The sequence below is a fragment of the Dermacentor andersoni genome, chromosome 4, assembly GCF_023375885.2.
Source record: "Dermacentor andersoni chromosome 4, qqDerAnde1_hic_scaffold, whole genome shotgun sequence".
Taxonomy (NCBI): Eukaryota; Metazoa; Arthropoda; class Arachnida; order Ixodida; family Ixodidae; genus Dermacentor; species Dermacentor andersoni.
The window spans coordinates 74,964,727-74,992,014 of NC_092817.1; the positions used below are offsets into that span (position 1 = coordinate 74,964,727).

General features: G+C 46.8%; 1 protein-coding gene across 1 annotated transcript in view; it reads left to right on the top strand.

Moving 5' to 3' along the window:
• The window catches only part of LOC126536325 (cell adhesion molecule Dscam1-like), a 400,621-nt gene that overhangs the window by 265,668 nt on the left and 107,665 nt on the right, over positions 1-27,288 (top strand). The gene's annotated exons all lie outside the window — the stretch shown is intronic.

The following is a 27,288-nucleotide window of genomic DNA, read 5'->3' on the forward strand; positions in this document are numbered from 1 at the left end:
TACAAACGCACAAATTTGTAGAACGTAGTTTACAAATAATTTCTTTTTGTCAAAGCATTACAAACATATTTTTGACGCACTTCTCACCGCACTTTCCGTTCTTTCTTTCTTTGTTTTGTTATTCTGCACATATATTTGTGTGCGTGTGTGTTTGTTGGATTTTATTTTGTTTATCATCAATTGGGGGCATTTCAAGTTTACCTTCCCTTATGTAGAAAAATCTTGCGTGCAAGCGTCGCAGGAAGGAAACGAATTCCCCGTCGTTTTCTTATTCGATTGAACAATTCCCCTGTTCCCGCCAGCATGGAACCCGGGCCCGCTGCGCGGGATTCACGTACTCTACCACGGACCCACGCTACCGCTTGCTAGCGTCCAGCGAGAAAATTCCCTATAAACGGAGACACGCGATGGGACATGCGCGCCGCGTAGCGTCGCTACGTACACGTCTTGCGTTGCAGCTACATAGTACACCAGGTAGAACGCCATGTAGCAGATACACAGGTAGCGGTACAGGTCAGTTAAGGAAGGTTTGAAGAAGCTAGAAAAAAATATGCAGATATTACACACTGGGGGAATCGACGTAAGCAAAGCTTTGTCTGCTGTTTGCATTCACTGACGTTATTTGGCGGTGATAAACTGACGCCATACGACAGTCGCGACCGGATGTGAAATATTACCTTGCCTGCTCCGCTTGTGTTTGTTGTTCTTGCTCCATTCGACGCTTTATGCGAGCCTTCGTCTCATCGGCACTAAGTGCACGCTTCGGCGCCGTCCTGGGTTGTAGCGTTGTAGCTCACAAAACTGCCCCTTCTCTCTCTCTCTTCCCTCGCTAACATTCTCCCTCTACTGTGGTTGCTTTTGCAGGTGAGCACAGAGACAAGCGTGGTAGCTCCTGCACAGCATTTGTGAGGGGTCACGCCTAGTTAGGCGTCCAGAGGGCATTGTGCAGATGCGACGCTGCGTAACTCTTGACACGAGCTTCTCCGGTCGTCTTTCCTTTGTGCCACACACATGTCATGTACTAACGCGGCAGCGTTAAAGGCCCCGAGTCGCACAAAAAAAAATCGGTGTCGACGCCGTGGGCGTCGCTTGGCGAAAAATCACCCTGAACCACAACTGCGCAGGCCCTCCACGTGGCGCATACCTTGTCTTACATTCTCTACAAAGTTATTCCTCGGAAGTTCGAGAATGACAGCTTATAAACAAATGTCACGAAACAAAACACCGACAGCACATGCCTTTTATGTTTTTGTGACATGGTCACATATCGACCACGTCCCGACGCGGCCGGCGTGAGGGGCGTGCGTCTTAACTACGTCCCGACGTAGCCGGCGTTAGCGGCGTGCCGGATAGCAGCAGCCCACAGCAGCAGCAGCAGTGCGACAGTCTAAGGAAAAGGCAAAGCTATCATCCTCATCGTCGTCGTCGTATCATACCACTTGCCTTGCGATGTAAGATGCGCGCCGCGTAGCGTCTATACGTCCGCCCTATGGATTGCAGTTGAATATTATTGCACCAGGTAGCACGCCATCTAAGAGTTGCGTAGGTAGCGGTACAAGGTAGGTAGAAAAGTATTGAGGAAGAAAAGGAAGATTATGGACATGTTTAAATATAGATGTGATGAAAAATATGCATGGCATACCTGATTAATTCAAGCAGGCTAGGTGACTGCTCGTCACCGTTCAAAGGGAATGACATTAAATCATCATCATCATCATTAGTATCGTATCTTGCCATTTAACACTCGATGTGACATGCGCGCCGCGTAGCCTCGATACCTGCAAACCTTGCATTGCAGTTCTGCTATATTTATCTGGGTGTCCCGACATGCAGCAGTTGCATGCTGCGTGTAGCTGGACCTGACTGACTCAAGCTGACTTAATGTCTATTTGTCACCAACCCGTTTTGATTGGGATGCAAATAAACCATCAATATCATCATCAACAACAACCACAGCAACATACCATGCCACGGGTCAAGGGATACCACATGTGTGCCAAGTAGTCTGAATACTTGTGTTTACTCTTCAGTACACGTTATGACTTTCGCGTGTGTAGTACGTGTAGAGAGGCTCTGCTAAAGGGTGCGGTTCCAAATTTCTCGACGACGAATGGTTACGTGTACCCGCGTTTGCCGGCGCATCTTCCGAAGCTGAACGCCGATCGGATCATTTTTGGTGGTCATCCACCTTCACAGAGTAGAATAGCTCATGATATTCTTTCTTAGCGGGGCGCTGCGCGTTTTATCTTTTTACCTATTGCTTCTGTTCCCCCCCCCCTCTTCTAAATGACAAACATTGTGACAAGTTTAAATAATCTTTAAAAAGGATCAGTGCCTTTCCACTCTGGGAAGAAGGATGACCAGCGAAGCTGTGTATATGGGCTCCTTAATGGTGCACTGCAGCTCCGCCGCGATTCGGCCAGCCATTGCACTATCTCGTGATCGGCCCACGTATGGGGAGTGCTTAACGCCTGCTTCACCTCCACCGCAGGTCAACCCGACACTGCACTGTCTTCGTGATCGCCCTACGCATGCGGTGTGCTTAACGCCTGCTTCACCTCTGCTACAGGCCGGCCCGGCATTGCACTATCTTCGGAATCGCCCACGTATGGGGAGTTTTGTGTCTTCACACGGACACGATCCTGGAGAAGCCAGCCCTTAACAGCTTCGCTGTAATATTATTAAGGTGAGAGCGTTAAGTGGCTCATACCCCTGATGGACTGGAAAACGCGGCGTGCGGTACAGAAAGGCATGCGAGCTCGCCTCGCCCAGAGACGCGCACGTGCCATTGCCCGCACGTGCGTCGTCGTCTGCTTCCACAGCTGGCTCTGACGCCGCTCATCACGACAGCGTCCCCATACTGCCCCTCGCGTTCGTGCCACTGCTCTGGCGTTCGTCGTCGTCCTCTTCCGAAGCTGGCTCTGACGTCGCCTATCGTGAGAAAAAAAAAAGCCAAATTAAAATAATGTTAAATCAGGCACTCGAACCAATGACCTTCTCCCATACAACATGAGGCAGCGACAGAAAATGTTTGATGAATCTTCACAAAAGCCTCATTCGATCACGATTGGACTACGGTGCCGTGATTTATCATTCTGCAGCCCCGAGCGCGCTAAAGATGCTAGATCCGGTTCACCATTTAGGAATTCGACTGGCCACAGGCGCTTTCAGAACAAGTCCCATTGAAAGTTTGTATGTCGAATCAAATGAGTGGTCACTCCATCTCCAGAGAACATACATTAGCCAAACATATTTCCTGAAAGTCCACTCTAATCCTGAACATCCGTGTTTTAATACCCTTAACGATATGACATATTGTCACGTGGTCGTGACGTCAAAGAACACAGTAGCAATACTGTGAAACACAAAACTAACTTTTATTGGGCGGACCTGTGCCCACAAAAGAGGCTACACTTATAGCGCAACGATAGCGGCGAACACGGTCGGCGATCGTCGAAAATCTGATCAGCGGGTCACGCGCGTCGACTTTTATAGAGTAGTCGTCGAATGTTCCAGACTAATCATTCGGATCCGCGTGCCTTCCACAAAGTTCTACACCATTCGCGTCACGCGATGAAATCAGATAACATAAGGTTCGGCGACAACAGACAGCGGATAGAAGCATCGATAACTTTCCAGAAACTTCGGATACATGCAGGCGCGTCCCACGCTGTGCGATTACATTTGTTAGGCGGCGAAGCGTGGTTGCCCGATACAGATAAGTACACGTGTCAATATGATACACTCTTTCGTAATCGTTCCTCTGTAAGACAGCCCTTCTCACTTCGTGTGAGGGAGCTTAGTGTTGAAATGGATGTCCCAATCCTCAAACATCGCCTAATGCCTCCAGCTAAGCTGCTACCTCCTTGGGAGTGGCAGATGATACAATGCGATATATCTTTCATGCAAGTTACAAAACACGCTCCAGAGATTGAAATACAAATGCATTTCCGGCAACTCCAATACAAACACTCCTGCACGGAGTTCTACACAGACGCATCGAAGTCACGCGAGGGGGTGTCCTATGCAGCCGTCGGCCCATCCTTCTCGGAATCCGATGTACTGCATCCAGAAACAAGCATCTTTACGGCTGAGGCCTACGCACTGCTGTCGGCTGTAAAGCATATAAGGAAAACAAAACTCAAAAAATCTGTTATATATACGGACTCCCTAAGCGCTGTGAAGGCTTTAATGTCACTTTGTAAGCACAAAAATCCAATAATCAATGAACTATATTCCGTCCTATATGTCAAGCATATATGTGTAACCAGCATGTCATCATATGCTGGGTGCCGGGTCATAGGGGCATCAAAGGCAACGTTCCGGCGGACCAGATGGCCACATCAATTGCATCGTATTCTGTTCATCCTACTGCTGCAGTCCCTGTCACAGATCTAAGGCCCTTCTTGCGCAGAAAACTGCGAAACTACTGGCAACGCTTGTGGGACAGGGAAACAAATAATAAGCTGCACGTAATAAAGCCACAATTAGGGTTCTGGCCTTCTGCAATAAAATCATGGCGGACAGATGTCCTATTCTGTCGTCTTAGAATAGAACACACGTTTGGCACCCATAACTTTTTACTCACCGGAAATGACCCTCCAACCTGTGGCAGATGCGGGGAGAGGCTGACTGTGCTCCACGCCCTCCTGGAGTGTCGCAAAGCCGAATCTGAGAGAAGGAGACATTTTTTCTTAGCATACCGTCAACACATTGCTCTTCATCTTGTAATGTTTCTCGGTCCAGAACCGCTTTTTAATACAAACACTGTCCTAAGTTTCCTCAGACATGTTGTCCTACACGTTATTAGTCCCATACATTCGTAGTGCTTCCTCTCTCGAGAGAATGCCGCTGTGACAGTCATACTGTATAGCACATGCCTCCAGGCCCTTGTGTTTCAAGGGCTCTGGCGAGGCAGTAGTGCTCCAGGTAATTTTACCATCTCACATATATTTTATAATGCATCATTCTCTCACGATGGATTTTATCGCTCATAGAACATGTCATTATCATCGACACAATCTTATAACAGATAGATTTTACGCCCTCTAGAGCGACTATTTTTAAGGCCCCTTTACAGCCACGTCACATCAACCTCATTGAATTCATAACTACATTGCGAATTCATCAACACTGGCTTGGCGCTCTTTGGCCACACCTGGCCCTTGCGCCAATAAAAACCAAACATTCATTCATTCATACCAATGACCTTCAGTGGGAGCCGAACCCAGCACCCTTAGTGTTAAGGCAAAGGTAACTAAGGAAACATTAGTTAATATACAGAGTTATTAGGGCACTCGAACCCATGACCTCTGATGGGAGTCGCACCCTGAACCTTTGGCGTTAATTAGGGCGAATAAAGGCACAGTTGAGGTAGCCTCAAGTAAGGCACTAGAACCAAAGACCTTTGATGAGAAAAAACAATAAAAAAGTGTAGGGGTTCAACGTGGTTTGAACCTGATTATACGAGCGAAAGAGCTGTCAAGCACGGTTAGGCACTGCTCTTCACTGCTTCTTTCCAGCCAGCTATATATGCAGGAAGGAAGAAAGAGAAAAGTAGAAGGCAGGGAGGTTAACCAGAATAACGTCCGGTTGGCTACCCTACACCGGGGGAATGGGAAAGGGGAAAACAAAGATCACAGGGAGAGAGAGGAGGGAAGGAAAGAAGGAAATTACGGCGAGTTCGCTGACGCGTGTGGTCTTACAGAAATCGCGTTAATAGTCACAGATGGTCGCACAAACCCGTCGTCCTTAAGAAACACAAAAGCGCCTTCACCGCTTTATGGGCCGACGGGCGATGGGGGCGGTGTTCTAGCAGCACCTGCACAGAAAGCGGCCGATTGTCCAGTTTTTGGAAAGCTTTGGCAAGTTCTTGTCTCTCTGAGGCATATCTTGGACTGTGGCACAGCAGGTGGTCGATGTTTTCTTCGAGGCCACAGACCTCGCAAGCTGCACTGTCAGTCATTCCAATTAATGTAGAGTATGCCTTTGTGAAGGCCACTCCTAACCAAAGGCGGCAGAGAAGCGCAGCTTCACGTCGAGGAAGTCCAAGTGGAGGTCGGAGTTGCAGGGAGGGGTTTAGTCGATGCAGTCGCGTAAGTCGTAAGTTTGGCGAGTTCCAATCGGTCAGTGTGAGACTGCGTGCCAGGTGTCTAAGCTGCCTTGCAGCGTCAGTCCTCGAAAGCGGAATTGGGACGCTGTGTTCTTCTTGATGTGCTGTGCGAGCAGCGTTATCGGCAGAATCATTGCCACTGATACCACAATGACCAGGTACCCATTGAAAAACGACCTCGTGACCTTTTTGTTGGACATCATGGTAAAGTTTCACGACTTCGTATGTCAATTGGTCATGACATCCGTGTCGGAGAACTGACTGCGTGCCCTGTAGTGCTGGTTTTGAATCGCAGAACACAGCCCATTTTCTAGGTCTTTCAGAATCAATGAATTCCAGTGCTCGACGCAGGGCCGTTAGTTCTGCCGCCGTTGAGGTCGTGACATGCGATGTCTTGAACCGCAGTGTCATTCCTCGCGTTGGTATAACCACGGCACCAGAAGAACTGCACGACGTAGTCGACCCATCGGTATAGATGTGCACATGGTTGCTGTACTTTTCGTGTAGAAGTAGTAAGCTCAGCTGTTTTAGAGCAGGGGCCGGTAGATCTGTCTTCTTCTGTAGTCCCGGAATCATTAGATGTACTTGTGGACGGCTCAAACACCACGGAGGAAACGCTGGCTTGGCCGCAGGTGCGTACCCTGAAGTAAATGACGCACGATGTGCACTGACAATACTGCTAAATGTCGAGCACGGCCTTGTAGCAGTGAGGCTCGCCAAGTGGTGGGAAGGGGTCCTAGCATAATGCCTGAGATGCATACGCATTGTCTCAACGGTAATGTGCGTCGTGATTGGGTAATCCTGCGCAAGGGCAATGGTTTCAGCCGTTGATGCACTGCGTGGTAAGCCAAGACATATCTTAAGGGCTTGGGCTTGAATACTCTGAATCGTACGCAGGTTAGTCTTGCAGGTGTTGGATATTGCAGGCAGGCTGTATCGCAGGAATCCAACGAACAACGCCATGTAAAGCTGTAACATAGCCTGTATAGATACTCCCCAACTTTTTCCTGCAAGGAACCTGAACAGGTGACAGATAGCAGTCAGCCGCTTTTTCACGTAATTGACGTGCGGAGTCCAAGACAGGTCTCTGTCAACTATGACTCCCAAGAATCTGTGACTTCTGCTGTATGGTATAAGTTGTCCGTTAATAGATACGCCGTAACCAGACATTGGCTTCCTCGTGAATGCCACCATTGCGCACTTTCCGCACGAAATTTCAAGTCCTTGTTCACGAAGGTAGCAAGATGTCATTGTGGCTGCCTTCTGAAGCCGAGCGCGAAGCTGAAGTCGTGTCACACCTGATGCCCAAATGCAGATGTCGTCCGCATAGATGGAAAGTCGTACGGTGCTTGGCAGGTTGTAAACTAATCCACTGAGGGTGAGATTGAAAAGAGTCGGGCTAAGCACTCCTCCTTGAGGGACTCCTCGGCTACCGTAATGCTCGGATGTCGGGCCATTTTCTGTGTGCACGTAGAATGGTCTCCTCTGTAAGTAGTTGCACACCCACATATACATCTTACCACCAAGTCCGACGGCTTCTAACGTGCTAAGGATGGCTTCATGGGTGACATTATCATAAGCTCCTTTAACATCTAGAAACAGAGCAGCAGATAGTCGCTTACAGGCCTTTTGGTGTTGCACATAGGTTATCAAGTCAACAACACTGTCTGTTGACGAATGGCCCCGTCTGAATCCAGCCATAGCATCTGGATAAATTTCATAGTATTCTAAGTACCATTCCAGACGTGTTAAAATCATTCTTTCCATTGTTTTTCCGACACAGCTGGCTAGTGCGATCGGACGGTATGAGGAAATGTCCAAAGGCGACTTGCCAGCTTTGAGAAGTGGAATGAGGCGAGTTGACTTCCACTCTTGCGGAACTGTACCCGTCTGCCAGGAGTCGTTGTACAGGAGCAAGAGTGCCTTCCGAGCTTGGTCTCCTAGGTTACACAGGGCACGGTATGTAATGCCGTCAGGTCCTGGCGCTGAAGAACGCCTGCACAAAGCCAGCGCAGCTTCTAGTTCTTCCATAGAAAAAGGGCATACCATGCGGGGATCGCGTGAAAACAGTGGGTGGTCGAGCGTTCCCGTACCCGTTCCAACAGAATTTGCCTCGCCAGCAATCTTTCTGCAGAAAGATTCAGCGACGTCAATATCACTACATTGTAGATAAAGTGCCAGAGATTTAAACGGGTGGCGCTGACCAGAGGTTGTGCGAAGTCCACGAACAGTCCTCCATATAAGCGACAATGGCTTTCGCGGATCCAGGGACTCGCAAAAGGATACCCATTGTCGCGAAGCCAGCTTGTTCATTTGACGCTGTATTTTCTTTTGTGTTCGTCTAGCCAATCTCAAGTCATGATTGGACTTCGTGCGTCTGTATCTTCGCTCCGCACGACGGCGAATTGCTCGAAGTTTTGCTAGTTCGATGTCGAAATCGGTGCGGGAAGAACTCCTCGAAAGCAAATCCGTGGTCGTTTGTATGGCATCCTTTATCGCGCCCTGTAGGTTACACGAGGTGCCGTCAGGACAACGGTCTTCCATTATTATTTTGTATTTAGGCCAATTGGTGCACTGGATGGTTCTAGAGGACTTGGAGCTAGTCAAACCTTCGATCTTCAAATAGGTTGGGATGTGGTCGCTGCCCCGTGTTTCTAAATCCGAAAACCAGTGCACTCTTCTCGAAAGCGAACGTGAAACGAAGGTTAAGTCCAAGCAGCTGCTATACGCTGATCCACGCAGATAAGTAGGGCTTCCATCATTTGACAAGCAAAATTCGCGTTCAGAGGCAAAGGACACCAACGCTCTGCCTCTAGAATTAACTTTGGAGCTTCCCCATAGGTAATGGTGGGCGTTAAAGTCACCAGTGAGCACCCACGGCTGTGGAGTCGATGTTAAAATTCCCCGTAGGCGCTCACAATCTAGACGGCTTGCTGGAGATAAATAGGCTCCAAGTATTGTGAACGTGAGCTTTTTCTTTTTCACCGTTAAGCAAACGTATTGATTCGCTTCGTCAGGAGGCACTGGGTGATGTACATAAGTCAAGTCACGGCGTATAAACACAACAACCTTGCTGCACTCTCCGTGGGTAGAGGACATAAAGCACTCATACCCGGACAGTCTGATAGGAGCTGACAGGTTGGGCTCGCAAATCACGATAATGGGGAACTGGTGCGTAAAAACAAATTGTCTAAAGTCGGGCATGCGTGACTTAAGCCCTCTGGCGTTCCACTGAAGGACAGATGCATTCTTGACTTCCTCTTGAAACGATGGCATCTCTCGGGCCGCGGTTTTACCCTAGAGCCGCAAGCACCGGACTCAAGGTGTCCAGCACCTGCAGTGCGCTCTGTGCCGATGGGGTTTTCATGCTGCTCAGTAGAATGCGCATGGCGTCCATAAGTGACTTCAGCATCACTATGACTTGGCGATCCTCAGTCGTCGGCCCATCCGTGCTTCGTGGGGTCATTGAGGGCGGCGCATTTTGATGTGACTCCGAGGCAGGTTGTGTTCGTGGAAGTGTAGGCCACTCTTCAGGAGGCGAGAGTGTTACCCCAGTCTTCGTTTTCGCACTGTCGCTCTTTTTGGAAGTTGGCGTTGATACGGTAGCCGCTTTGCCGGAAGATGGTGTATATCTTTCAGTAGACGTGACTCTTCGTGCTGCTCTTCGGGGCCGATGTCGTCGTCGCCTGAGAGTAGCGGCAGCCTCTCTGTGTGTTGAATGGTCCCGTACCATACGTTTGAGCACTGCTCGCTCGTTCCTCACCCGCGGGCAATCATTCGATGAGGCCTCATGAGTACCATGGCAGTTAGGGCACTTCAACACAGTTGCGCGACAGGCATCTGCTGAATGAGATTCGGCGCAACGTGGGCACACGAGGTTATTCCTACAGACACCTTTTACGTGCCCCATCTTGCAGCATTTGTAGCATTGCAGGGGCTTCGGTACGTATGGGCGGACTGCATGGCGGACGTGGCCAACTTTGACGTGTGAGGGAAGGCTGTCTCCATCAAACCACAGCTTCAGGCTACGGGTGTTGCCAAGTCTTGCGATGTGCGTGATAAGAGTGCCTTCTGTAGTTGGCTTTATTAATATCGGTAAGTCGTCGGTTGGTATAGAAATATCGACATCATAAATGACGCCGATAGTGCCACTGCAGCCAGTAGGAATCATGGCTCGCACTTGCACTTTGTCGATCTCCGTTACGTGCCGCAGGTTTTGCAGTGCACTACGGTGTAGAACATCTACTGCAAGGACATTCTTCCGTGCGTTTATTCTCACGTCCTTTATCTCGTTTGGCGCGATTCCCTCAAGAAACGCAGAAAGGACTTGCCTGTTTAGGAGTCGCAGATTTGACACTGGGTCCACAGGCATGAAGAGCATAGTGTATGGCCAGCGCTGTGGTGTTGTCTTCACGGTGGAGACACTTGGTGACGATGACCTCCGTAGCAGTCTTCTTTTTGTGGTTCGGCTCATGACAAGCGTGAAATCGTCGTCCGACGAGTCGACGCCGTCCGAGTACAACTCGGTTGCCTCGCTGTCCGTGTTACTTGACGCATTGCCACGTTTCCTGGACGCGACCCCACGTGATGGCTTGGCTCCAGGAGGGTCTTCGAGGGCTTCTTCGTCCATTGCCGCAACACGGGAGCGGCAGCTCCCACAGTTTGTAAGGAAACAAAGCGAGACAAAGGTACAAGCGTTCTATGATAGAAACACTTCGTCGTCGTCGTATATATGCAGGGTGCTATAAGAGCCTGGCGCCTGACGAAGAGTTTACGCGCTCGCACCTGCGCGTGCTTCATCCATGGCGAGACTGAGCGAGCAAGCGCCGCCGTAGCGTTGCCGAAGCAGCTGCCACGTGGTGCCGCAGCGGCGAGGCTTTAGAGCAAGCGCAGCTGCGACGTCTCTCCGCAGCGGATCACGTGGCATGATGCCACAGGCGCTCTGGCGACTCAAGATAATTGCGACCGACCGACCGACCGACCGACCGGACCGGACCGGACTCGCGACAGCCACCCTCTCCTGCCAGCCACAGATCATGGCTTCGCGAGCGTCGAGCAACTCTGTCCTTTTTACAGCGAAGCTGTATACCTCTACCGTCAAGGAAATTTTCGTGTCGCTGTAAGCAAAGAAACTCCCATACGTGTGTGTGTGTGTGTGTGTGTGTGTGTGTGTGTGTGTGTGTGTGTGTGTGTGTGTGTGTGTGTGTGTGTGTGTGTGTGTGTGTGTGTGTGCGTGTGTGTGTGTGTGTGTGTGTGTGTGTGTGTGAAAACATTTATTGGAATGAGGTCCGGAGGCTCGACTTCTTAAGTCAAGGTGGGCCGCTCCCACGTTGGCACTGTCAGGCCAAGCCTTTCAGCGACATGATGTGCCCTCTGGACGGCCTTTAGTTGGTGCTGAAACAATGGGCTTTGAATCCTTTTCTCCCACTGTGTCCATTCTTCAACGAGGTTGGGGAGAATCGCGGGGCACCCCGCCAGCATATGTCTGACTCCAATGATGCCATTACAATCGTTGCAGTCCATCTTAATCTCCCTCTCTGGATATATTTTATTAATGGTGTTCGGCGTGGGATATGTACCTGTTTGCAATAAGCGCAGTGAGACTGCCTGAGCCCTGTTCAGTTTTGAATGTGGCAATGGGAATTGCCTGCGTCCTAAATAGTAGTGTTTGGTAATGTCTTTGTATGTTATTAAATGATCTCTAGATTCCCTGGCTTGATGGTGAACGGCTCGGTTGTGACTGTCACGGTTAGCAAGTCCTCGTGCCAAGTCATGAGCAACCTCATTGAGGTTTATCCGAGTCTCATCCACTTTTCCCATATGCGCAGGAAACCACCGTATTTCAGTTCTCATAATCCCAATGTTTTCAAAAAGTTTAGCTGCAACACCAGCTACGTAGCCTTTATCAAAACACTTTACATCGGATTTGGAATCACTGTAAATACAGGCCCACTTATTACTCCTGATGGCTAGAGCAATTGCCACTTGTTCCGCCACCATGGGGTCCTTGGTAAAAATAATGATAGCATCTTGCACCTTCCCTTGATAATTTGAGACAATGGCCGTATATTCTTCTTTACCTTTCACCCAGGCTGCATCAACTATAGCTGCCAATTGGTTCTGCTGTTCTATTTCCTGCAAGAGTGCTTTAGCTCTTGCCATTCTCCTTTCGACATTATATTCTGGATGCATGTTTCTGGGGAGAGGGTTGGTTCTGATCTTGTTCCTAACGTCAGTCCTTAATTCTACTTCAGCCTCTATTGGGCTCCTTGATGTATTCAGTTCTGCAGCTATTGCCTGTAATATGTTCCTGCCAGCTCGTGATTTTGTCAATCTTTCGTGTTGCGCTAGCTGTTGGGCCTCCGCGATTTCTTCCATTGTGTTGTGCACCCCTAGACTCATGAGTTGGTCAGTTGCAGCGTTACTGGGTATCCCTAGGGCTACTTTAACGAGCTTCCTGAGCATCACATGAAGTTTGTTAAGTTCTGCCTGCTTCCATTTGAATAATCCAGCCACATAAGTGAAGTGACAGAGAGCAAAGGCGTGCATTAGCCTCAAAGCGCTGTCCTCTCCTAAGCCTCTGTATCTATTGGTAATTCTCCTTAGTAACCTAATGACCTCATCTGTTTTATTCGAGATATGTTGTATTGTTCTATAGTTAGCATTGTTTCCGTCTATGTGTTACCCAAGAACCTTGATTGTTTCAACTAGCCTGACTGCGGATCCTTCATGAGTGTATAAGCACGCTCTTGGCTCATCTTCCGGAATGTAACCTCTTGGTTTGCGACCTTTTCTGCGATGTTTAATGACCAAGAGTTCTGATTTGGCTGCCGAGCATTTCAACCCCATGTCTTTCAGTGTGTGTTCTCTACAACATATAAACTTTCCTGTAATCTGGTCTCTGTCTGTCCTACATTACCCTTGGCACTCCATATGGTTATGTAGTCAGCATATACCACATAATGTATACCCTCAATTTTTTCCAGATTTCTTGCAACCTTGGACATTGCTAAATTAAATAGCATGGGTGAGATCACAGCCCCTTGTGGAGTGCCCCTATTTCTCAAATTCTTAGCTTCTGATTTAAGCTCACCCAGCATGAGTTGTGCAGTTCGATTTCCAAGAAAGTCCTTAATCATGTTAAAAGGTCTCTTACCTAACCCCATCTCCGAGAGGACGCCAAGTATTGCCTTATGCTTTATACGATCGAAAGCTTTTTCCACATACAATCCCAAAAGAGCTTTCGTATGCGCTGGGCTGGCCTGTATAAGTTGGTGTTTGATCAGCAGCATAGCATCCTGAGTTGACAGCCCGGGACGAAAGCCGATCAAGTTGTATGGGAGGATGTCGTTCTGCTCAACGTATTTAGTGAGTCGATTTAGGATGACATGTTCCATAGCTTTGCCTAGACAGGACGTTAAGGAAATAGGACGGAGGTTGTCCAGAGTGAGTTGTTTTCCTGGCTTTGGTATGAGGATAGTATTGGCCACCCTCCATTCCTCTGAGTGGGCCGATCCCGAAAATAGTGCAATGGCGGACCGCGCCAGAGGTGAAGCAGACGTGAAACACTTCCCATACGTGTGCCGATCCTGAAGGCACTGCCCTGCGCTGGAGGTGCAGTTCGCCATTAAGGAGCCCTCATAGACAACTTCGTTGGTCATCCTTCTTCACAGAGTGGAAGGGCACTGATATTCTTCTTTTTACTTGTCCAACTTGCAACCAGTGGTCCCGCCAAGGCGAGGTACCACTGATGCATTACCAAAAAGCAGATAACGACAAACACCGGCGGCCCTCGGGCCAACGGGGGTGCAAGAGGTTTGCAACAAAAACTGTTCTGTTCCCCCGATCATTTGACTATTTCTTCACGCTGCTTTTTAGATGGTGTTTTACAGCGAACGCGTTAAGGGGAGTTAACCAACGGTGCTCGTGGGGCGGTGAAGGACGGTGCGAGTCCGGCGTGGTCGGTGTCAAAATTTATGTGCCATAATCTCGAGTTTTCGTTCTTGAGCACATTTATCAATAATATTGAAATATATGTTGTCTTGTGCCTACCTCATTTCAAAGAGAGCCACTTATTTGCGCGAAATGCTTAGCCACCAATTCTTAATTTTTGTTTCTTCTGTCGCGTCTTACCGGCCCCAGGTCGCAGATCAGCTAGGGGTTTGTACGGCTGCAGCGCTGAAACTTGGCGGTTGTGTGTTTACGCGCGGCCTGGGCACCGCTGAAATACATAACCATTGTGTACATGTGGCATTTAGTTTATGTGTAACTGTTCCTTTCCGTGGGTATATGTGTTTATATGTTAGTGCGTGAGGACTCGGACATTACTTACGTTGAAAACGTGCTGTGTTTCGTTTCTTACATGTTATCGTCCCGGTGGAATTGTGTCGTGATTATGACTCAGTGTTCGTATCGTCTCTTGTCGAAATAAACTTTTTCTAAACACAAGCCGTTTGTTTGCATTCGCGGGCTATCGGGCGTTGGGCAGGGAAGCCAACAGCAATCTATAGAAATTTCATCGGCATTTTTGAGAGAATCACTTCTGTGCTACTAAATGCACCCACCCCTTCTAATGCGCAAGTATTCTTTGGCGAGTACAATGTCTTGTACCTGCACCAAAGTGTATAATTTGCGAAAGCATTTACTTGTGATTATAGTGCAAATGTAGTTAATGGATAGCTTTATAGCCGATGCGGAAGAATCGAAACAAAAAATCCAATTTATCAGGCAGAATTTTCACAGGTGTACATAGCGCTCCATAAAAAATGCATAGGGAAGCCTATAGTAGGGGAGCCAATTTGAAATTTGAAAGTCGTGCTGAAACAGTTGGACGACCAGCCTCTGTCGAAAGAGAGAATTTCGAAACATCGACGCTTCTTAAAGGGACACTAAAGAGAAAAATGATTTCTTCTGCATCAGTAAATTACCTTTCTACGACACCACAACCACCACTCTTACCACGATAAGACGCTTGGTAAATCAAAAAAGCGCAAGAACGAAATACGAGTGGCGATGCCTCGTTAAAGTTCCCACACCTGGTCTTTGTGACGTCATGGATTTTGATGGCATCTTCTAGGGCCTTCTTAATTATATAGCCGTACAGATTGACTACATTGCGTTCTAAAGGAACCAAATATTAAGCATGGCAAGTTTCGGGAACTTTTACTCAGCCAACGCGACCCAATGCGATAACATACTTTGGAATCCCTGACGTCACAATGACGTACAGGCGTCGCGATTTCGGCGCGAAATTCAAATACTGATACTTCGACCTTCATTTTCTCATCTAATAATCAAACTATTATTTTGAAATGACTGCCTGCAGGGCTCTCAAACAATGGTTTATTAGCCTAAACTGATTTATTGTTTCGCTTTAGTGTCCCTTTAAGATCAAAAGGCCGTGCAAGCGCTACTGCGCTTCTTATGATCGACCAGCCTGTGTGAACGCCTGTGATTGGAATGCCTTTTCTGCTATCCGTTTCCCTTTCTTTTTTTCTCTTTTGCTGTTCCTTTTTTTCTCCTCGCTCTTTGTCGTCTTTACAACCCCTGTATCCCTCACCTCAGTGCAGGGTAGCAAACTGGAAACTCACCTCTGGTTAACCTCTCTGCCTCTCCTCCTCTCTCTCACTTGAAATTTGAGGCTGAGCCAACTGAAATTAGGGGGTATACTTACGCATACTTAGACAACTCCAGTGTAGCTTCTGCATACTTTTTAGAAATGAGCAGCATAAAATTAGCACAGTAATATTCACTGAAGTCTGGCAGCGAAGCAAGGAACACGCGATTTTCCTTGGTTTTGTTAAACCCTTGTAGGTTGCCAGGGGAAGTACAAAATGTCTGTCTTAAGCACAGTGGATCGAATGTACAAATGGCCCTATACTAAAATGTGCAGTGTGTTAACTGTCAGAAACACAAAAACATCGAACAACAGTTGTTGTTCGGCCATGTATCCAAGACCTTTTCGAACCTGGTAGGTAAAGCGCACTTCTCATTAAGCAGTCAATGGTTTATTAATGAAGAACCGTCTCCATGTAATCTACTTGCCCGGCGCTTAATTGCGGTTGGGTCTCTTTTTTTTTTTATCTTGGGGAAAACTTCTAGAAACCAGAGAGGGCCAGTGACTGTTGATTTCAAGAATGTGTAGTGTAGTCACAGATTTTTTGGAGGTACAACACTTATTGCTTTCTAGGGAAGAAATAATTTCTTAAGAAGGTATCGTACCCATTCGTCGAAATAACACGTCTCAGAGAGCGATTGATAGGTACCCCGATTGTAGGGCTTCGAAGAACTTGATATATACATTGTATGTGCCCTAGATGTAATAGGGCCACGAAACCTCCTCTAAATATTAAACATAGGCACATTGCCTTTGTCTTTGAACTTGTCTTTGTTAACCCGTCTGAGTTAACCTGAGATTATAAAATTTTTTCTTGCCTCGATACTACCGCTTGTTACTGTTTTTGAGGCACCATAGCCTCGGTGATTGCCGTCACTAAGAAATGAAACTGCTTAACACTCACTTTCAAAGGTAGCTGAGCCCCCCCCCCCCCCCCCCCCCAGTATGCAGAACAGAATGGCGCGACGAACATTTAATATAAACTTAGGCATCAAATACTTATGTATGTAAAATTTTCTTTAACGATTATTTACTCTTATCACAAGGTTTGTCATTCGGAAAAGAATGGGTAGAGCAGTAATGTGTAAAAAGCACGAAAGAGCAGCGTTCCTCGCCAAGTAAAAAAATTAGGCATTTACTACGGGGCTTTCTATCTAACGGATTATAAAAAGCGGGGATGCGTCCTTCCTACAACGCTGGCACACAAGACTTTTCTACGTAAAGGAAGGCAAACTTAAAATAACCAGTTATACTGTGATGAATACAATAAACCAAACAAACGTAAAAACGCACACAAAAATATGTGCAAGACAGCAAAAAAAAAAGAAAGGACGAAAAGTACTCTGTAATAAGTGGGTTTCCTGCACATTACATGGCCTGTCCAGTTCCTTTTTCTTCTCTCAATGTCAGTTAGAATATTGGCTATCTCCGTTTGCTCTCTAATCCCCACCGCTCTCTTCCTGTCTCTTAACGTTACGCCTAACCTTCTTCGTTCCATCGTTCTTTGCGCGGTCCTTAACTTGTTCTCGAGCTTCTTTGTCAACCTCCAAGTTTCAGTCCCATATGTTAGCCGTGGTAGAATGCATTGATTGTGCAAGTTTCTTTTCAATCATAGCGGTAAGCTTCCAGTCAGGATCGGCAATGTCAGCCGTACGCAGTCCAACCTATTTTTATTCTTTTGTAAATTTCCTTCTCATGATCAGGTTCCCCTGTGAGTAATTGACTTATAGTCGGGTACAACTTTAGAAAAAATGGGCGTTTACTCCTCCAAGGTGGATGCACACGAGCCTCCACAAATGGGCACGCCCTCTACACTGACGTCATGAGCTGGACGGCCGGTGACCACGCCGATGGAGAAGGTGGCCGCCCAAGCTTCGAACTTGGCCGAGTCGTGTCAGTCGTGTGCGCCTTACTCTATCCGCGGGGTGGTCAGACGCCGCTTGGCGACGACAGCTTAAAGGCCCGAGCAACGTTCAGAGAAGACAGCCCGGCCTCGCTCTCATCCATGGCCGAGCTTGGCCATGGATGAGAGCGAGGCCGGGCTGTCTTCTCTGAACGTTGCTCGGGCCGCACTTACTAGACGAGCGCGGCCTCCTCTTTAGCCAGGCGCGCGGCGAGTCACGTGGTCAGGCGGCAATCCAGATGCGGAGATCGCATCCGCCAATCCGGCGGCGTCGGCGTAGCTCGGCGCGGTGAGTCACGTGATGCGTTGCCAAGGCCAACGTTACTAGACTAGTTTCTTTGGCCAAGGCTACGGCGTAGCTGGGGTCAGTTGAAGATAAAATTGCTGGTGACGCCGAAACTCGGCTCGACGCGGTTAGTAAATCTTTCGCTTTAAAAGTGCTTCTTCTGTCCTGTTCTATTGCGCCTTGCTTTTTGCTCATTCTATTAGACAACTTGGGTGACTGAGCCAGCGTATATAGAAAGTGAGGGGATGGGCGACGTTCACGCGTCCCCTGATGTTGTTTTGCCCACATAGCTCCTGTAATCCGGCTTCGCCACGTGGTTACTTGGGTGCAAGAGGGGAAGGCTGTTCCTCTTTGGCTCGGAGTTGGCAAGCGGCAATCCATGCTTCTGCGAGACCGTCTCGCGAGGCCTACGAGCAGGACACCCGAATGGAAGAACGCGATTGTTCGAACGCGCCACCGTTCGCATGACCGTACACGCGAAAACCAGACGTACGTGTCCAGCAAGGGCCGGACACATTCGCTCGGTATCCGGTCGCGCTGAGTCGGATTTCCTCCATTTCTCGCGCGCCCATCGGCATGTTCTGTGCATAGTAATTCGACTAGCAGGCATTAGTGTATGAAAGGTGCAATAAATGGCCTTGTGGTTGTTTGCACTATTGTGTTGTCGCTTCCGTGTCCCAAGAACACGTTTGAGACCACCATAAAACTGTGGAGACTATGGCATGACGAGTCAGATCACGAAGCTGGAATGGCGACAACGGAAAGACCACGACGGCATCATGACATAGATAGATAGATAGATAGATAGATAGATAGATAGATAGATAGATAGATAGATAGATAGATAGATAGATAGATAGATAGATAGATAGATAGATAGATAGATAGATAGATAGATAGATAGATAGATAGATAGATAGATAGATAGATAGATAGATAGATAGATAGATAGATAGATAGATAGATAGATAGATAGATAGATAGATAGATAGATAGATAGATAGATAGATAGATAGATAGATAGATAGATAGATAGATAGATAGATAGATAGATAGATAGATAGATAGATAGATAGATAGATAGATAGATAGATAGATAGATAGATAGATAGATAGATAGATAGATAGATAGATAGATAGATAGATAGATAGATAGATAGATAGATAGATAGATAGATAGATAGATAGATAGATAGATAGATAGATAGATAGATAGATAGATAGATAGATAGATAGATAGATAGATAGATAGATAGATAGATAGATAGATAGATAGATAGATAGATAGATAGATAGATAGATAGATAGATAGATAGATAGATAGATAGATAGATAGATAGATAGATAGATAGATAGATAGATGCGAACGAACAATGCTAATCGCATTAATATAAATTAGGTACCCTGCTGCCTGACCAGAATCGTGACAGCTACCATCTCCTGTCAGCCACAGATGATGGCTTCGCTAGCGTCGAGCAACTCTGCCCTTCTTATTTTTGTTTTTTATTGTGTCAGGTGCATCCAGTTATCCCTCCAAGGCGAGGTACCACTGATGCATTACCAAAAAGCAGATAACGACAAACACCGCCGGCCCTCGGGCCATCGAGGATGCATGAGGTTTGCAACAGGAATTGCTCTGTTCCCCCGGTCATTTGACGATTTCTTCACGCTGCTTTTTAGATGGTGTTCTACAGCGAACCTGTTAAGGGGAGTTACACAACGGTGCTCGTGGGGCGGTGAAGGATGACGTGAGGCCGGCGTGGTCGGTATCGATCTCAGCTTTTAATCAACGCATATCTCAACGCATATTTATCATTAATCATAAGATACAGGGCGGTTTAGTGAACACCCAAAAATCTTTAAAGGTTGCCTGTCGCAGATATCACAATTTCAGTTCATGAGCTGGTCTACTCGAAGCGGCGGACACTACTTGCACAAAAAATTGAAACGCAAAATTGAAATATTAACAATAACTGACAAATTAACTTTCTAACTAATTACCTTATGGCCAATATTGCGATTTACAAATTCTAGCCTTGGAGTTCGCAATGCGGATCCACTTTGAACAAGTTCTCAGGATGACACCAGCTTCTAGATATTAATTCCCGAACTTTGCGCAGCAATGCATTTGCGTTCCAGTTAGCTTGTTAATAAAACGTCGTTTTATGCATTTTAGCACACAGCATTACATCGTTAAATTACATCGTAATACATACGATACATGCTTATTATGTGCATGTTAATTACTTATTTTGTAGAAAATTACTCGAGTAGACACTGATGCTATACAGTTCGCTCTAGTAAGTTCCATAGAAAACTATCTGCATTGTCTTACATAAACGCACGAACGTTTCAAAACACTTAATCTTAACATATGCAAAGGGGCGAAATAAACGAGGACATACTGACACATATCTCTCCTTCTACGCACCTTCTACAAAATGAATTAGTGTACCTTGCAAGCAGCATAGATTGTTAGTTCGCATTTGTGCACTCTCGTCTTATAGCTTTCTTTGTGTCTGTGCGTTTTATATCGCAGTAGCGCGTTGCAATCATTCAACACCACAGGTCTTTGTGGTGCGCATTCAATGCGTCTTTATCTCCTTGTTCGCTTCGCCGCTATTGCAAACGGTAAATATATGCAAATCATGCAATGTCTCAGTGCGATTGCTAAATGCGTGCGCACACATGGGTCGCATGATTAATTCTGACCCTCTCGTCTCTCGTTTGATTCTGCGAGCTCACGTCTCGAGAAGGTTTGAACACTCATTGGCATTTGCAAATGCGCGAACGCGTCAGAAGACTTATATACATCTCTCTCGAGCCCTAAGTGCGGCTGTAGAAACCTTAGACTTTCGGTATCCTTTATGATTTCTAGGTCCCAGCGGGGGAATCTGGTTGAGCGATGCTTGGCGGCAAATGGTCATGGATTCGTTGTGAGGAAATGCCGCAACAGTGGCCAGGGACCTAACGAACGAGTTAGGTGGCACCGCCAAATGAAGTGTGAGGCGGAGGGCAGACGTCCAAGGAACGTTGCAGTGACCGCGCTACTGGTGCAGACTGAGACTATCGCCAACCACGTCCTACTGCCCACCTTTTTGTACTAGCTTTCATTGGACCTGTTCGGAAAAGAAGCGTTGTGCCTGCTCACTTGCCTTCAGAAACCGAACGGCCCTAATATTTAAAGTTCTAGATTTACTTGGCTCTTCAGCAGGGTTTCGTGGTCGTTCTCTCTCTCTCTCTCTCTCTCTCTCTCTATATATATATATATATATATATATATATATATATATCCGGTTATATATATCCGGTTATATATATATATATAACCGCAGCACGCCACATATACATTGTGTCCAAGCTAACTTTAGCCAGAGTTTAAAAATATGCAAATGTCATGTAGCTAGAAAGAACCAAGGTAATGTTGTTTGCCGTCGCTTGGAGATTTTCAAATTATTTGTGTTCATTCGGCCTAATTAGATAATTAGTGTTAATTATTTTATCAACTTCTCAAATATGATAATTCGATGAAAAGCGTCAATGAGAAAGTTGTACAGCGACATGAAAAACTCCCGATACAGCTTTCTGTTGCTCGATACGTGCTACATAGTAGTGTTTTTCCGAGCGTGAAAGAAGCCCGTGAAAACACGCAAAGTGCCTCGAGCAGCCATTCGCGCGGCAATTTTGCGTGCATTTGCGGGCTTCTTTCATGCTTGGGAAAACATCTTTCTGTAGCACATATTGAGCAACAGAAAGCTGTATCGGGAATTTTTCATGCCGCCCTACAATTTTCTCAATATCACTTTTCTTCTAATCATGATATGTAAGAGTTGATTAATTAATTATGACTAACTGTGTAATTAGGCGGAATCCGAAAAATATAGTTTGAATATCTCCAACTGACGCCAAACAAAAACGTTACCTTTGTTCTGTCCAGCTACGTTTCATTTGGATATTTTTAAACTCTCACTTAAGTTAGCTGGGACACCCTGTTTAACTGATGAGTTTATGCTATAGATAGTCATTTGCGTATACAGGGCGCCTCAGCCAACTTTAGCCATAGTTTAAAAATATGCCGATGCACTCTAAGTAAGTAAGTCTAAGTAAGTCACACTATTTTCTATACTCGGCTTAATTGCATAATTAGTCAAGATTAACTGCGAGTCGGCCTAGTTGGAACAGATTCATTTTTAGAAAAGGTTTTTTGTGAGCAAAACAAACAGGCACAAGGAAAAGGAGGAGCACACCCTTGTGTAGCTCCTTTTCTTTGTCCCTGTTTGTTTTGCGCACAAAAAGTTTTTCTAAAATTGAGTCACGATTAATTAACCAACTTAGGAAGCAACGAAGTTAGGCAAAAAATTCCAATTAGAACTTCGCAGAGTGGTTTGCAAAATGTCCTATTAAAGAGTATCTAACTTTCTACCTATTAGTCATTAGGGTTGTTCCGCTTACTGCAGATGCCGCCGAAATACAAGAATATACCACGTGACATGGCCGCTAGCGCGCCGTCATTTCAGCGCTCCCAAACGCTCCGCGTACAAACGAACATAGAATTTAGCCGGGTGCGCTAAATGCTATTCCCGTTAGGAAGTTTCGGCCTTACTCTTGAGACAGCAATTACATAGACACTCCAGGAGCATTTCTGTCGTCGGCGTCACCGTGAGGTTTCTTATAAGTGCAACGGTGATAAAATCCGCGCCGCGCGCCGTATGCTACATGTGCGAGTGAAAGCGTGCGAGGGCGAGCCGGCGATCACGGCTCAATTTCTCGCACGCAAGCGGGGAGGAAGCGCGCTGTCTTCCTTCGCGCGTAAGGCTTCGGGGGTGGGGAGGGAGGGGCGCACGTTCTACTCTGGGCGGCCCGGGCTGCCGCGCGCGCCCGCCCGGAACGCTGTATCTTGAAAGTTATCTGCGACGGGTACAGAGTGTAATGCAAAAGGATAGACAGTTGGGCGAGTTGGTACGGCAACATGATTTTGGCTTCTAGCGCGAAGTGAAACACGGACACAGAAAGGAGCAGACAGGACGAGCAGACAGAGTCCGCCGCGCACTGTGTTTTCACGCCTTAGTTCGCACTGATGCGAGCGGCAGCACGAAGGTCAAATCGCTCGCTGCTGCTGCCGCACTTCCCTACTCCAGCGTTTTGAGAGTGAATTTCCGCGGTCATCGAGTGAGATGTGTTCATGTTTGCTTGTGCGCGGGTAACACCATGCTTGTTAATTTAGTTGGTATGCCTATGTGTACAAGTTCACACGGCTGGTAAAACTACTATCCTTACTTCGTAAGCTGTCCACTAATTTGCTATCGCAATCGATGGTTCGCTTTTAAGGCGAAGCAGGTTCTCTCTTTTTTTTTAACATAACCATTTGGGAAGTTATACGGAAGTTTATGTTTATGGCTGCGCGGAGCATTCGAGCATTCACAGAGAGCGCCCTTCTGGAACAGGCTGCAAAGATAGCCTCCCTGACCCTGTCGTGGTGTGGACAGCCACATCGACTCGACTTCGTGAAAAATAGTAATGTCAAGTTTTCATTGTTTCCAAATTAAATGCAATCGTACGACCATAAAAATAAACCGTCATCGCAAGTAAACAAGCCTTACTCATCGTCAACGTTAGATGCTGTGTCGCCATCTGGTAGAAAGAAATCAAAACGTTCTTTTGGCTCGGCGGGCTGAACCTCATAACAGACAGCTTATTTCACAAAAATCGATAGATCATGGATCACCCAATAATTTGTCCTCGTGGTAAGATAAAGCTAAGCGGAGGTTTAGTTTGCCCATTATTTCTTTCTGTCATGACGAAGAGCAAATAGCAACAGCGAATAGAAATCGAAGCGGGAAGCCTGGGTGCTACCATGTAGTTACGCAATCGCGGTAATCGGCGTATGCCGCCATGCGGACTTCCACAAGAGAACCACGCAAGGCTCACAATGCCTGTAGCGGCCACAAAGCAAGCACCGTGATCTTGCGTGCGTAAACACCTGCACGTACACAAGGCTATTTGTCGTTGCGTGTAGCGTTGCGTTTAGAGCACGCGCAGTTCTGGTTCCGCTGCAATCTTGGGTACACAAGGATCGTGCGTAGGCTAATGTTTTAATAAAATTAAATTTCACACATCACGCATAGCTTTGTATAACAATTATTGAAACGTTTCGATAAAGCTTCGCTTAATGTTGATTCCAATATAGGTGCGTTAACCTGCTGTAAATTTTACCCCATTTAGGGCCCTCCTCTTTCTCAATAACCTTTCATTTTCATTACCGATTTCCCCTTCCTAGCATCTCCACTCGCTAATCACACTGACTAACCTCCATATCTTTCCGCCTCTCTTACCTCCTTATCACTCAGTTATATGACCACTAAGTGCATAAACGTTCTTGTGGTTAATGCTTTCGCGAAAATAAAAGCGGACTTAACTCCACCTGACATGCGAAATGCAAGAAATACTCATGGTTTGGTGGAGAATGGTTCTTATTAATCATATAACGGTACTGGAGCGAACTGTTAAGGATTTTGCGACGTGTTGTGAACTGATGCGGAGTGAAGCATACGGTGTTTGTTGTTGTGACACGGAGTGACCCAATTTTAGTGTCGAAGAGATTCATTCAACAGCGACACATACTCAGTGGCATATAGCCAGTGGCCTCAGGGGCACACGCCCATTGACATTCGGTATCGGACCACATTTTTGGGGGAGGACTGCACTGTCTTCAGGATTGGCCCACGAAAATGACCAAATAGTCGATGTAGAAAACTAGGCAGAACTCAACAAGAATGCTTCACATTAAAAGGCATTACCTGATTGGTCTCCTGGCTGCGTTGCACAAGCACTGTATGGTTACGCTGTGTGCGGCGGCTGTCGATGGTAACAGAACTGCGGACCGCACAACCCCCACCGTTGCTCTGCGGCTTCACTACAAAGCCAGCGTGCTCACTCTTCACTCTCCTGCCAAGCCTAGTTTTGTGCGCCTGTCTTTATGAAAAAGAGTACAAAGGCGCTGGTAACTTTCGCGATTCTTCACGTAGCTGTATTCCAATGATTGATTACCGGCGTCAAAGCCCACGCTACGCAACATCAACCCTTTGTCCTGTTTCAACATCAGCGCTGCGTTCTTCTCAAGTCCACGTTTTCGCTTGTTTCCATAAGTTTGTTACTCCAAATTTTCTCGCCTCCACCATCCATCTTTTCCTTTCTTTTTTTCTTTTTTTTTTTCTTTGTATTGCCCCTGTGCAGTATGAACGACCACATGCTGCTTTCAGCACGCGCGTTTTTAACGGCGAAACATTTTATTACGAAGCACCCATCCTGCACGACCCTTCTGGGGTATAGCCCATGAAGGTGCTGAGATGGAGACTGACAATCGGCCAGGCGCTATCACTGGCGTGCCACGAAGACGTGCGACCCACTGTAGTAATAATACATTTCTCGGTGGCGCTTCAAGGACAGAAAAACAACAAAGCAGCTGTTTTACTAAAACAACTGAATGAAATGTTGGGGTAGCAGACTGGACTCCTGGGACTGGTCGAGTTTTTCCATTGCGGAGTTTGCATGTTTAAGACACTGATAGACACTGATAGGGTTCTCTTTGTAGTATTCTGCTACATGTTGAATAGCAGTTTTTTTTTTCTTTTTTTTTTCATCTGCGTCTTTATATCGTGGGCTGTAGACAGAATTCATTGGACTTGCAACGTAGGCTTCCGTGCCTCTAGTTTTCGCTTTCGCCGTTAGCTAGTGTTTTTGAGAGCTATCAAGGCAAATAGCACAAGAATATTATTTCCTTTTCTGATGGCCGATTCCCAAGCTTACCGCACCAGCCTGCACTACTTCTGTAACCTGACATGTCAGTTAATAGGGAGCCATCAGCAAACTACTAATCAATTTGCTTCTTTTTGCAAAAATTAAACGTGCACGACGTTGCTACTAAGCCAAGCCCACATTTCTTGAGACGCAATCACTCAATATACTGGAACGAGTGGTCAACAAAATGCTGGCCGCCACACTGTCTAAACTCGCCGATGAGAAATAACAAATATTATTCCCGTGCTTTTGTCTTTTCTCAATCGGGCGTTAAAAAACAAGAGCTAACTAGAAAACAAACACCTTCGTGGAACGGTTCTTCTTTGCTTTAATGGCCACGTATACAGTGTATACAGAAATATGGCAATGCTTAAGCATGTCTTTGGTGCTATCATACATGGTCGTGAGCAAATGTGCATCGTGCTCTGTCAAAAAGAATGAATTTGCCACCACTCACAAGAGAGAAAGAGGAGAAGGAAGAAAAGGCAAAAATGGAGGTTAACTAGACTCTGCCACTTTGCTTTCCTACACTTGTGGAGGGGGAGTGGGAGTGAAAGAGAGAAATAGGACTTGTGATAAGTCAGTGACGCGCACTGTACAAGGTGCAGCATATCTACAGCCGGGTATTCAAGTCGGTCGCCTTTAGGCGCTGTAAGAAAGTTCGTGTGGTTTTCTGGGCTGATGAGCTGAAAGGCCAAGCTCTCAGAACAGTTGATTCGGTAAAAGGCCGATCGTCAACTCTAGTCAAGGTGCACTGGATAGTCTGGTTCACAAGTAAAAGCAAGCAGTAAGAGCGCCCCCGATGTCAATAGACAACAGCAGCGAGCAAGAATTGTTCTGTAGAAAAAGTCTGACCGTGAAGAGGTGAAGCGTTGGCAAGGAGCAGCCGCTACTGAAAATATACGAACACAACGACCAGACAAGGTCGAAGCTTAGCTCCAGCAACAGTTCTCGGGCACAGGTCAATACGAAGTGCCAGCCACACTTAGCTCACGAAGACAACAGGCCAGCCTTACTCCTGGGTAAGAAAATCCAGCCACAAGAAACTGAAAGCCAAGAGAATGTCCGCACTTTCACGGAACATGGAATTCAAGAACTCATACAAAGAAAATTCATTTGCCTATGATTTCAACCTCCACAATCACCTGTGCTTTCTTGAAAACCTGATCGTGTGCGCAGAGTGGGTGTGCGTTGTTCCGCAAGATGTATGCCCCAGCGAATCAGGGGCAGCAGTTATAGGGTGCCGGGTCTGTTTGAATGCGTCCGCGTTCAAAGACTGCAAGGTTTCAACGATTTCGAGGAGCGACTAACCTACGTGCGTTGCATTATCGCCGCTCGTTTACTTTTTCAATGTGACCGCATGCCGCCTTTGAAGGGGATGGATGTTAGGGGCCCACAAATTCACGACGCAAGAAGTCCAGCACAACGGTGTGGTTTCAAATTTCTCTTGGGCATGGTAACCTCAGGCTGTAGACGGAGTCACCCTAGAAGCTCTAGATTTTTTCTGAACGTTATTTTGTTATGCAGTTGCCTTCGCGGGAACCTATTTTGCGCGCTCCTACAATCTCTTATCG